This window comes from Pinus tabuliformis, chromosome 2_2 (genome assembly GCF_031772625.1).
Source record: "Pinus tabuliformis cultivar Carrire ecotype Pingquan chromosome 2_2, CPIR1, whole genome shotgun sequence".
NCBI classification, from domain to species: Eukaryota; Viridiplantae; Streptophyta; class Pinopsida; order Pinales; family Pinaceae; genus Pinus; species Pinus tabuliformis.
In genome coordinates, this window is record NC_142300.1 from 286,856,579 (window position 1) to 286,866,102 (window position 9,524).

At 41.3% G+C, this 9,524-nt stretch overlaps 1 pseudogene; it reads left to right on the forward strand.

Annotated features, from left to right (window-relative positions):
• Positions 1-5,816: 5,816 nt before the first annotated feature.
• Positions 5,817-7,057, forward strand: LOC149192451 (transmembrane 9 superfamily member 7 pseudogene; annotated as a pseudogene).
• Positions 7,058-9,524: the final 2,467 nt, after the last annotated feature.

Genomic DNA, 9,524 nt, shown 5'->3' on the forward strand with positions numbered 1-9,524 from the left:
GCCAATGGTTAGTCATTTTGTAGGCAGAAGTTAGCTAGTTTGTATTTCGATTTTTAGGCAATAGATTAGCTTTGCTTTCAGCTCATTTTCAAGTTCTCCTTGTGGACAATTTTGATGTAACTCTTCTTTTCTTGCTCAATAAAGCTGAATCCAGCTTTGCACCAGCTCTAAATCTCTCTTAGGAGGCTATAGCTCTTGGGGTTGGGCCCATCTCAAGCACCCAATACCTCCTTTGTTTACTTTCATGAGTCTTTGTTGCATTCTTAGAATAAAATCTGCTATTTAGATTTAAATGTTGTGTTGTTATTTAAGTTGCTCTTGATGATTAAAAAGGTTCTTCATGTTCAGATTTACTTGATTGGTTAATCACAGGGAATATATTCAGAAAAAGGCTACCAAGTACTTTGGATCTCACCTCCCCCTCAGTGGAATCATGAGCTGGGACCAATGTGACTTTGCTGCCAACAAAAACATTGTCTTTTTGCTTCACCATGCAATTAGTAGTGTTGGATTTTTAGTTGTCGAACTTGATATCAGTTTTGATTGCATGCTTTAGTTTATGATTGCTTAGTTGCATAGTTATTTCACGTATTTCATTTCGAATAAACTTCTATTCATTTCCTTTTGCTGTTAGGTCAGATTAGAGTGAAGTAACTAGGTCATAGGTTTTATAAGTGTTTGTTTGTTCAGTTTGAAAAAATGCTTGCAGACTACCTGTTATCCTTCCTTACCTGCCCATACTCCATCCAACCTACCTGCTTCACCCTTCACTCAGAACCCTTACCTTACATTTGCCTCATTCGCTTACTTTGCCATGATTCTCATCTTCTTGTGCAACATCGTTTCATCCCTCCTTGAACAAATCTCACCATCTACGCCACTCCTCAACTCCATCCTCCAAGTCTTGAACTCCCCTACACCCCTATTTCACCTCCATACTCATTCCTCCACCTTTTTCCCTCCATCCATGCTTCAAAACCCCATTTCTGAACATCCTGTAGAAAAATTACAAAACATCCTGTAGAAATCCTAGAACATCCTGTAGAACCCCTGCAGACTTCCTGTAGAAGCTCATAAACGTGGTTTCTTGGCAGCCAAACTTTGTGAAACTCTCTGGAAGGGTGTTAGGGACTCCTTAGACCCTCTCTGAACCTTCCCGACCTCTTCCAAGCATTTCTCCTCCTTGATCCACCTCTGCACAGTAAAAAGCCAGTTAAAAGCACATGCATGATAATTCTAATAACTTATTCAAAAATACAAAAAGATGTTTTCTTCAGGTAGAGGTAGTCTAGACACATGTATCTTACCTTCATAGAAGTAATGGCATCTCTTTCAGTAGTTTTCATTCTCATCTTTGCATCAGTAGGACTAGCTGGTAGAATTAGGGTTTGCTAGGGTTTGCGTTTCTTTTTGGCTTTCAGTTTCTTTCCGCAAGTAGATTAGCTTCCTTTGAGTTAGCTTTCATCCATCAGTTAAAAAGCTTCTTCTAAGAGCTCATAGAAGTTGGCTTAAGCCCCTAGCGGACTTGTGCCAGCTGACCAAGTGACAGTTGCGGCAAGAGCTAGTACTTGTGCATATAGCACCGTCGCTTCCAAGTTTGTTACGAACTACCGGGTTGATAAAATTAAAGAAGGGAGTTCCAGGAGTTGTAGCATTATTGCTACAATACTGGGGCCCACCATCTTTTTGGCGTCGTTGTCGGGGAAGCATCAGAGTATTTGTGATTGCTGCTTTTCTTCTATTTTCCTGCTCTCGCCTTCTGCTAAGTAGTTTATTTCATTTCCATTATGCAATTTCGTTTCTGCAAAAGTAGATTAGCATTTCCCACTTTCATAGATTAGCATTTCAATTCCGCAATTTCAATTCTGCAAGCGTAGATTAGCATTTCAATTCCGCAATTTCATTTCTGCAAGCGTAGCCTAGCATTTCATTCCTGCAATTTCATTTGAGCAAAATACATTAGTCCTTTCCTGCTTTCATTTCTATTCCGCACTTTCATCTTAGCAAGATAGTTAGTTGCAGTTCAATCTATTTCAGTTTTGTAGGTAGAAGTAGAAAAAAGCAAAAATCAACCAAAAAGATTTCATTTCATGCCTTGTAGGAGTAGAGATAAGTTAGAAAAATGATTGCACAACACCCCCACTGCTTCACACAGCCAACATTCTCTCTTCTTCGATGGCTATGATTAAAGAACCCTTAGGTGGACAGCAAGACATATTTGAAGAACCTCAAGGGAAGAAAAAGAAGAAACCATTCCTCTGGAGCAAATGGCTACAAGCAGAAATGTTGGGAGCAGCACCTTGTCCAAAGACGAATTTGAAAATCAGATCGAAGATTTCAATAGTGATATGAGGCAGTTTCTTGCCATGCAACTGGACACCTTGCAGATCCAAAAGAAGCAAGAAGAAGCCAAGAGGGCTTTGGCCATTTTTTGTCCTAGGTGCACTAGAAAGCATCCTAGGAACGAATGTCCATTCTACTCCATAGAAGTGTGTTTTTGTCTGTGAAGAATACCATCCTACAAATCAGTGCCCTTCCTTACCCAGAATCAAAGCTGCATATCAGAGAGCCAAAGGAGCCACTGAATCACTCTATTATATGAACCAAAGGAGGCCACATGAACCTAGATCTTATCAGCAGGAACTGCAAGGGACATCCGAGACCTATTATGACCCCTATCAAGCCACTTTCATGCCTTCTTGGGGTCCCCCTCCTCATCCTTCTTGGTTCACACCTCCCCCTTGTTCCTTCATAGATCCATATTATGCCCAACCAGCTGCTCATTCGTTTCACTCTTATGCTCAGCCACAGCCTCAGTGGAATGCACCTCATCAGGGGTGGAGGCCCCAGTACAACACTCCTCCCACTTCTTTTCCTCCACCACCTGCTCAACCGCAACCATCACCTCCTTCTCCACCAAGGCAACCCCAAATGCCTACCCAACCACAACCCCATCCGCATCCATCTCAAATACACACCTCCACCCAACTACCCGTACCACCATTTCCAAAACCATACCAGGGAGCAGCTCAACCCAATTGCAAAGCTGAGGCACAACATGTCCAAAAAACTGCTCTAGAGCTCAATGATCTTCACCATAGCTCAGGAAGAGTATTGCAAAAAAGAGACTATATTGAAAGCATTGAAGGACCACATTAGGCAAAAAAATATTCAGAAGAGGAAATCAAAGAACCATGGGCTTTACTTGATGAAGAGAAGACATCAGAAGCAGAGATAAAGAAATATCCCTCATGGTTACCATCAAATCTTCCATGTATTCAAGAGAAAGATCAGCAAAAAGAGGAAGATGAGAAAGTCATGTTAGAAGGTGACATGAAACATGATCCAGATCAGCAAAAGAACCAAGGATATCAGAGCTATATTGAGATATGGTTTCAGACGGTCACTAAGTTGCAGCGGTACTATCTTCTTCAGCTATGTTTGATCCCTTCAAAGTCAGATCATTTGGTCTCTGAAATCCGGATACCTATCAAAGCATGCATTTCGAGCCTTCACATCATCTTGTCTCTAATCTTGATGTGCACATGGCTCCATTGGAAGTATTCTTACACTTGAAAATGATTTTGTTTTTCAAGTAGGGTAGGGTAGAGAAAAAAAAAAAAAGAGGAAAAAAATGAAAATAAGAAGAGAATAAAAACCTAAGGTGAAAACCTCCTCGGAGGCGCCTTAGATTGGCTCATTGATTGAAAACCTCCATGAGGCGGTCAATGGGTTGGGAAAAAAGAGAAAAGAGAATAAGATCTCTGGGTGAAAACCTCCCTTGGAGGTGCCCAGGGCAGGCAATTAGGGTGAAAACCTCCATGAGGCGCCCTAGTTGTTTTAAAAAAAAAAAAAAAGAGAAAAAGAAAAATAAAAATAAATCTAATTTCCATTGAATAATTTCAGGTTGCAGCAATGACATTGCAGGTCAGGAGGGTCACTCAAAACAAGGTCAAAGGAATTTTTGTGCCTTCTAAAGGAAGTTCTGTATTTCTACAGGAAACATCTTGTAGAACCTTCAAGCGAGCCAGATTTGATTTTGGAAGGGAACATAAAGCTTGGAATCTGTTAGTTAGGCCTGCAAGCACCTCTGTGTCCATCCCTTGCCTTTCTCCATCATCTTTTCCACCTCATTGTGCTTCTTCATTGTGCTTCTACAGGAAGTTCCTGTAGAAATTGTAGGAAGCTAGAAATGGATTTCAAAAAGGTGGTTTGGCGAACATGGTAGCTTCCTCAAGGGTTCAGAAGTACTCCTGCACTTTTCAAACTCCTCCTCCATCATCTCCATGCCTGCATCACAACCCAAGCTCAGTTTTTCTTACCATGTAACAAAACTACAAAATGCCTTGAAGAAAAAACACATAGAATAGAATTTGTTTCTTCCATAACTTGAAAACCATGCATCCATTTGAAAACCCATTTTATGGGGAATTGTACGGGGGTGATGGCAACATGCCTGAGCAGTTTCAGCCAATTTCGGTGCACGGTTTCCAAGAAATCTGCCTCCATCACCGTCAGCCATTTTTGCATTTTCTCCATATCCGTGCATCTGTTTTAAAACCTGTTTCATGGGGAGATGCATATGGCTTATAGTAACCTACCCAAGCAGTTTCAGCCAATTCCGATGCACGGTTTCCGAGAAATTGATCTCTGAAATCTTCAGCCATTTTCCATTTTTCTCGAAATTTGTGCATCCATTGATCATGATTTTGCTATGGGAGGTGCATCATGATGATAGGAACATGCTCGGAAATTTTCAGATCGATCCGGTTTACCGTTTGGGAGCAATGGCGAAAACAAGTTCTGGTCCTGTGAAAATTCAGCAGCAGCAGCTTGAAGGTGCAGATCTGAACGTGGAAATGAACTCCTGCAGCTGGGATCCGGCCAGAGGACACCTGCACAAGGAAAAAAAAACCATAAATCATCAGCCAAGCCCTCATGCAACCAAAGAAACCAGTGCATGCAGCAATGACTAGCCTCAGCACCTCACAGCAGCCATTTGACTTCAGGTACGTGACTGAAACTCATTCTTCTATTGCACAATTCTAATTTAAAAACTGCATCAATGAATGGAATGGTGGAATTGAGCCACAAATATAGTAGGATTGAGCTGATAGTTCCTTGTCCAATTCTCCATCAATCAGCCAGGAATCATGCAACGTATGTGTTAGACAACTCACGTGAAATTTGAAAAAACACAGACAATTGTGGATATTTTAAACTCCAGTGCAACTAAGGGTAAGGCATTATAGGTAGATGGCACTGCACGGGACCAACAGTTTGCATGAGCAGCGCACGTCTCTGCCACCTCACCACAAATCATGCAATAATTAAAGGAATGCTCGGCTGAAGACTCACGTTAACTACTAATTCATTTACACTTGCAAACCTCTTCGGCTGAATCCTCTGCCTCTGAATTCTGTTAAACTGACGTCCTTCACCAAGATTTTTGGCTTGTTCAAAATTCTCCTGCATACCAAGATCATTCAAAGGCGCAGAGACATCCTACAGAAGCCGGGCACTCTATAGGCGTTTCTACAGGAAGCTGCGCCACAGGAAACCCAGCATACGAAGAATCTTGGACTATTCACGTCGAGGGTGGCAATTCTCAGTGAGTGTAAAGCATGAGTATGAACAACCATGGGATAATGTCAAAGCCCATTTGACAACCTGTGATCCAAATACCAAGCATACAGTGTCAAATTTTGAGATTCCCCAAAAAGTTGTAGAAGACAAAGAAGTTATATTCACTTATGATGTTACTTTCCGGGAGAAGCCCTATGAAATGGGCATCACGTTGGGATACTTACCTTCTTATGACAGATGATCAGATCCATTGGTTCTCTATCATCAACTCATTGATGATTGTTTTATTTCTCTCCGGAACGGTTGCAATGATCATGATGCGAACATTGTATCGGGATATCTCAAAATACAACCAATTAGAAACACAGGATGAGGCTCCAGAGGAAACAGGATGGAAGTCGGTCCATGGAGATGTGGTCAGGGCCCCAACCAATGCAAGCTTACTTTGTGTCTATGTGGGAACTGGAGTTCAGTTTTTTTTGCCATGACACCAGTGACAATGATATTTGCAGTCCTTGGTTTCCTTTCTCCTTCGAACCGTGGAGGTTTGATGACAGCTATGCTGCTATTATGGGTGTTTATGGGTTTGTTTGCAGGGTGTGCATCGTTACGTCTATATAATATGTTCAAGGGCACAGAATAGAGGAGGAACACGCTGAAGACAGTATTCTTATTTCCAGGCATTACCTTTTGCATTTTCTTTATTCTCAATGCACTGCTATGGGGAAAAAAAATCATCTGGTGTAGTTCCTTTCGGGACTATGTTTGCCTTGGTCCTTTTATGGTTTGAAATTTCTGTGCCATTGGTCTTTGTGGGCAGTTACTTTGGCTACAAGAAACCTGCAATTGAAGATCCAGTGAAGACCAATAAAATCCCCAGGCAGATTCCAGAGCAAGCTTGGTATATGCAGCTCATTTTCTCAATACCAATTGGAGGCATGTTGCCTTTTGGAGCTGTATTCATTGAACTATTCTTCATATTAACTTCAATATGGCTGCATCAGTTCTACTATATATTTGGGTTCCTGTTCAGTGTCTTTGTGATCCTCATTGTTACATGTGCAGAGATCACCATTGTCCTGTGCTACTTCGAATTGTGCAGTGAAGATTACAACTGGTGGTGGAGATCTTATTTGACTGCAAGCTCCTCAGCACTTTACCTGTTTCTCTATGCCACATTCTATTTCTTCACCAAGCTGGAGATGACAAAGCTTGTTTCTAGAATTTTATATTTTGGCTACATGCCCATCATGTCATACTCATTTTTTGTTCTGACCGGTACAATAGGTTTCTATGCATGCCTTTGGTTTGTGCGGACAATATACTCATCAGTGAAGATTGACTGAGGCTCTGCATGCAGCTACCATTTTTCAGAGGGGCCGTTTAAGTTTTGGTTTAGGGGAATGGTGCTTGCTCCTTTTATGTTGTTTTAGAGGTTTTTGGGTAACATTACAGGAGACACCAATGTCAATGTGCTGTTGTGGGAGTTAACGCTGAAGATGTTGCAGGAACACAATGCCGAAAGGGGGCCTCCCAACACAAGCAGAAGGGTCCCTACCAAGTTCCCAGGCATCCTCACATTCATCCCCTCCATGAACACTCATTTTCTTCAGAGTTCGGACAAAATTTAGTCATGGTTCAACCTTCTACAGGAAGCTATAGGACTTTCTACAGGAAGTTCTATATTTTTACCAGAAACATCCTGTAGAAGCCTTTGGGCAGGCCAGAATCAATTATGGAGAGGGATTTGAAGCTTGAAGTTTGTTGAGGAGGCATGCAACCACTCTTTTCTTCCATCCTCCACTGATTTCATCTCCTTTCACCACCATTGCCACCATCTGATTGAATATACTTGCACAATCATACCAAAGCTGAGAATTCTCTAGGAAAAGGAGCAGGCAGTGGGAAGAAGCAGAGAGAAAAGCATGATTTCATGACCGAGAAGAGGACATCAATTCAGAAGCTTAGCATGACAGGGAGGCCACCAGATCCATCAAAGATGAGGAGATAGATTGGTTGCTTAGAGGATGAGCAACACTTTCAGTAGGGGGGTGATGATGAGCCCCAAAAATGGATAATTATTTGGGCTCATTCAACCTCCTAATTCGACTTAATCCACCATTCTCATTATTTTATTGCATGTTTTTTATTATATTTATGCTAATAGAGTGAATTGGGTTAGTCATTATGCCAACAAGTCTAATGGGTGCTTTGTGTAGCATTTTTGGTCAATTTGGAGACAAAATTGAAGGTCTTAATGAGCACTTGGCAGCCAAATTCGTGGGAGAACAAGGAAGAGGATTTGTAGGAAGGTGTCCCCTTCATTTACGGGCCCTTACCTCGAATTCTCCACCATCATCTTGGAGTTCAAGGGCCACCAAATCAATTAGCACAAGGGCAGCCAAGCAAGTCAAGTAGGACTGCTGTTAACTACAAGTTTTGGGCAGCCGAGTCCCTAAAGTTTAGGAGGACTGTTGGGGTCCTCAATTTGTATAAATAAGAGGGCTTAGGGCCTCATTTCAATTAGTCATTTTGGTTAGCTAGTATTTGGCCAATGGTTATTCATTTTGTAGGCAGAAGTTAGCTAGTTTGTATTTCGATTTTTAGGCAATAGATTAGCTTTGCTTTCAGCTCATTTTCAAGTTCTCCTTGTGGACAGTTTTGATGTAACTCTTCTTTTCTTGCTCAATAAAGATGAATCCAGCTTTGCACCAGCTCTAAATCTCTCTTAGGAGGCTATAGCTCTTGGGGTTGGGCCCATCTCAAGCACCCAATACCTCCTTTGTTTACTTTCATGTGTCTTTGCTGCATTCTTAGAATAAAATCTGCTATTTAGATTTAAATGTTGTGTTGTTATTTAAGTTGCTCTTGATGATTAAAAAGGTTCTTCATGTTCAGATTTACTTGATTGGTTAATCACAGGGAATATATTCAGAAAAAGGCTACCAAGTACTTTGGATCTCACCTCCCCCTCAGTGGAATCATGAGCTGGGACCAATGTGACTTTGCTGCCAACAAAAACATTGTCTTTTTGCTTCACCATGCAATTAGTAGTGTTGGATTTTTAGTTGTCGAACTTGATATCAGTTTTGATTGCATGCTTTAGTTTATGATTGCTTAGTTGCATAGTTATTTCACGTATTTCATTTCGAATAAACTTCTGTTCATTTCCTTTTGCTGTTAGGTCAAATTAGAGTGAAGTAACTAGGTCATAGGTTTTATAAGTGTTTGTTTGTTCAGTTTGAAAAACCGCTTGCAGAGTACCTGTTATCCTTCCTTACCTGCCCATACTCCATCCAACCTACCTGCTTCACCCTTCACTCAGAACCCTTACCTTACATTTGCCTCATTCGCTTACTTTGCCATGATTCTCATCTTCTTGTGCAACATCGTTTCATCCCTCCTTGAACAAATCTCACCATCTACGCCACTCCTCAACTCCATCCTCCAAGTATTGAACTCCCCTACACCCCTATTTCACCTCCATACTCATTCTTCCACCTTTTTCCCTCCATCCATGCTTCAAAACCCCATTTCTGAACATCCTATAGAAAAATTACAGAACATCCTGTAGAAATCCTAGAACATCCTGTAGAACCCCTGCAGACTTCCTGTAGAAGCTCAGAAACGCGGTTTCTTGGCAGTGAAACTTTGTAAAACTCTCTGGAAGGGTGTTAGGGACTCCTTAGACCCTCTCTGAACCTTCCCGACCTCTTCCAAGCATTTCTCCTCCTTGATCCACCTCTGCACAGTTAAAAGCTAGTTAAAAGCACATGCATGATAATTCTAATAACTTATTCAAAAATACAAAAAGATGTTTTCTTCAGGTAGAGGTAGTCTAGACACATGTATCTTACCTCCATAGAAGTAATGGCGTCTCTTTCAGTAGTTTTCATTCTCATCTTTGCATCAGTAGGACTAGCTGGTAGAATTAGGGT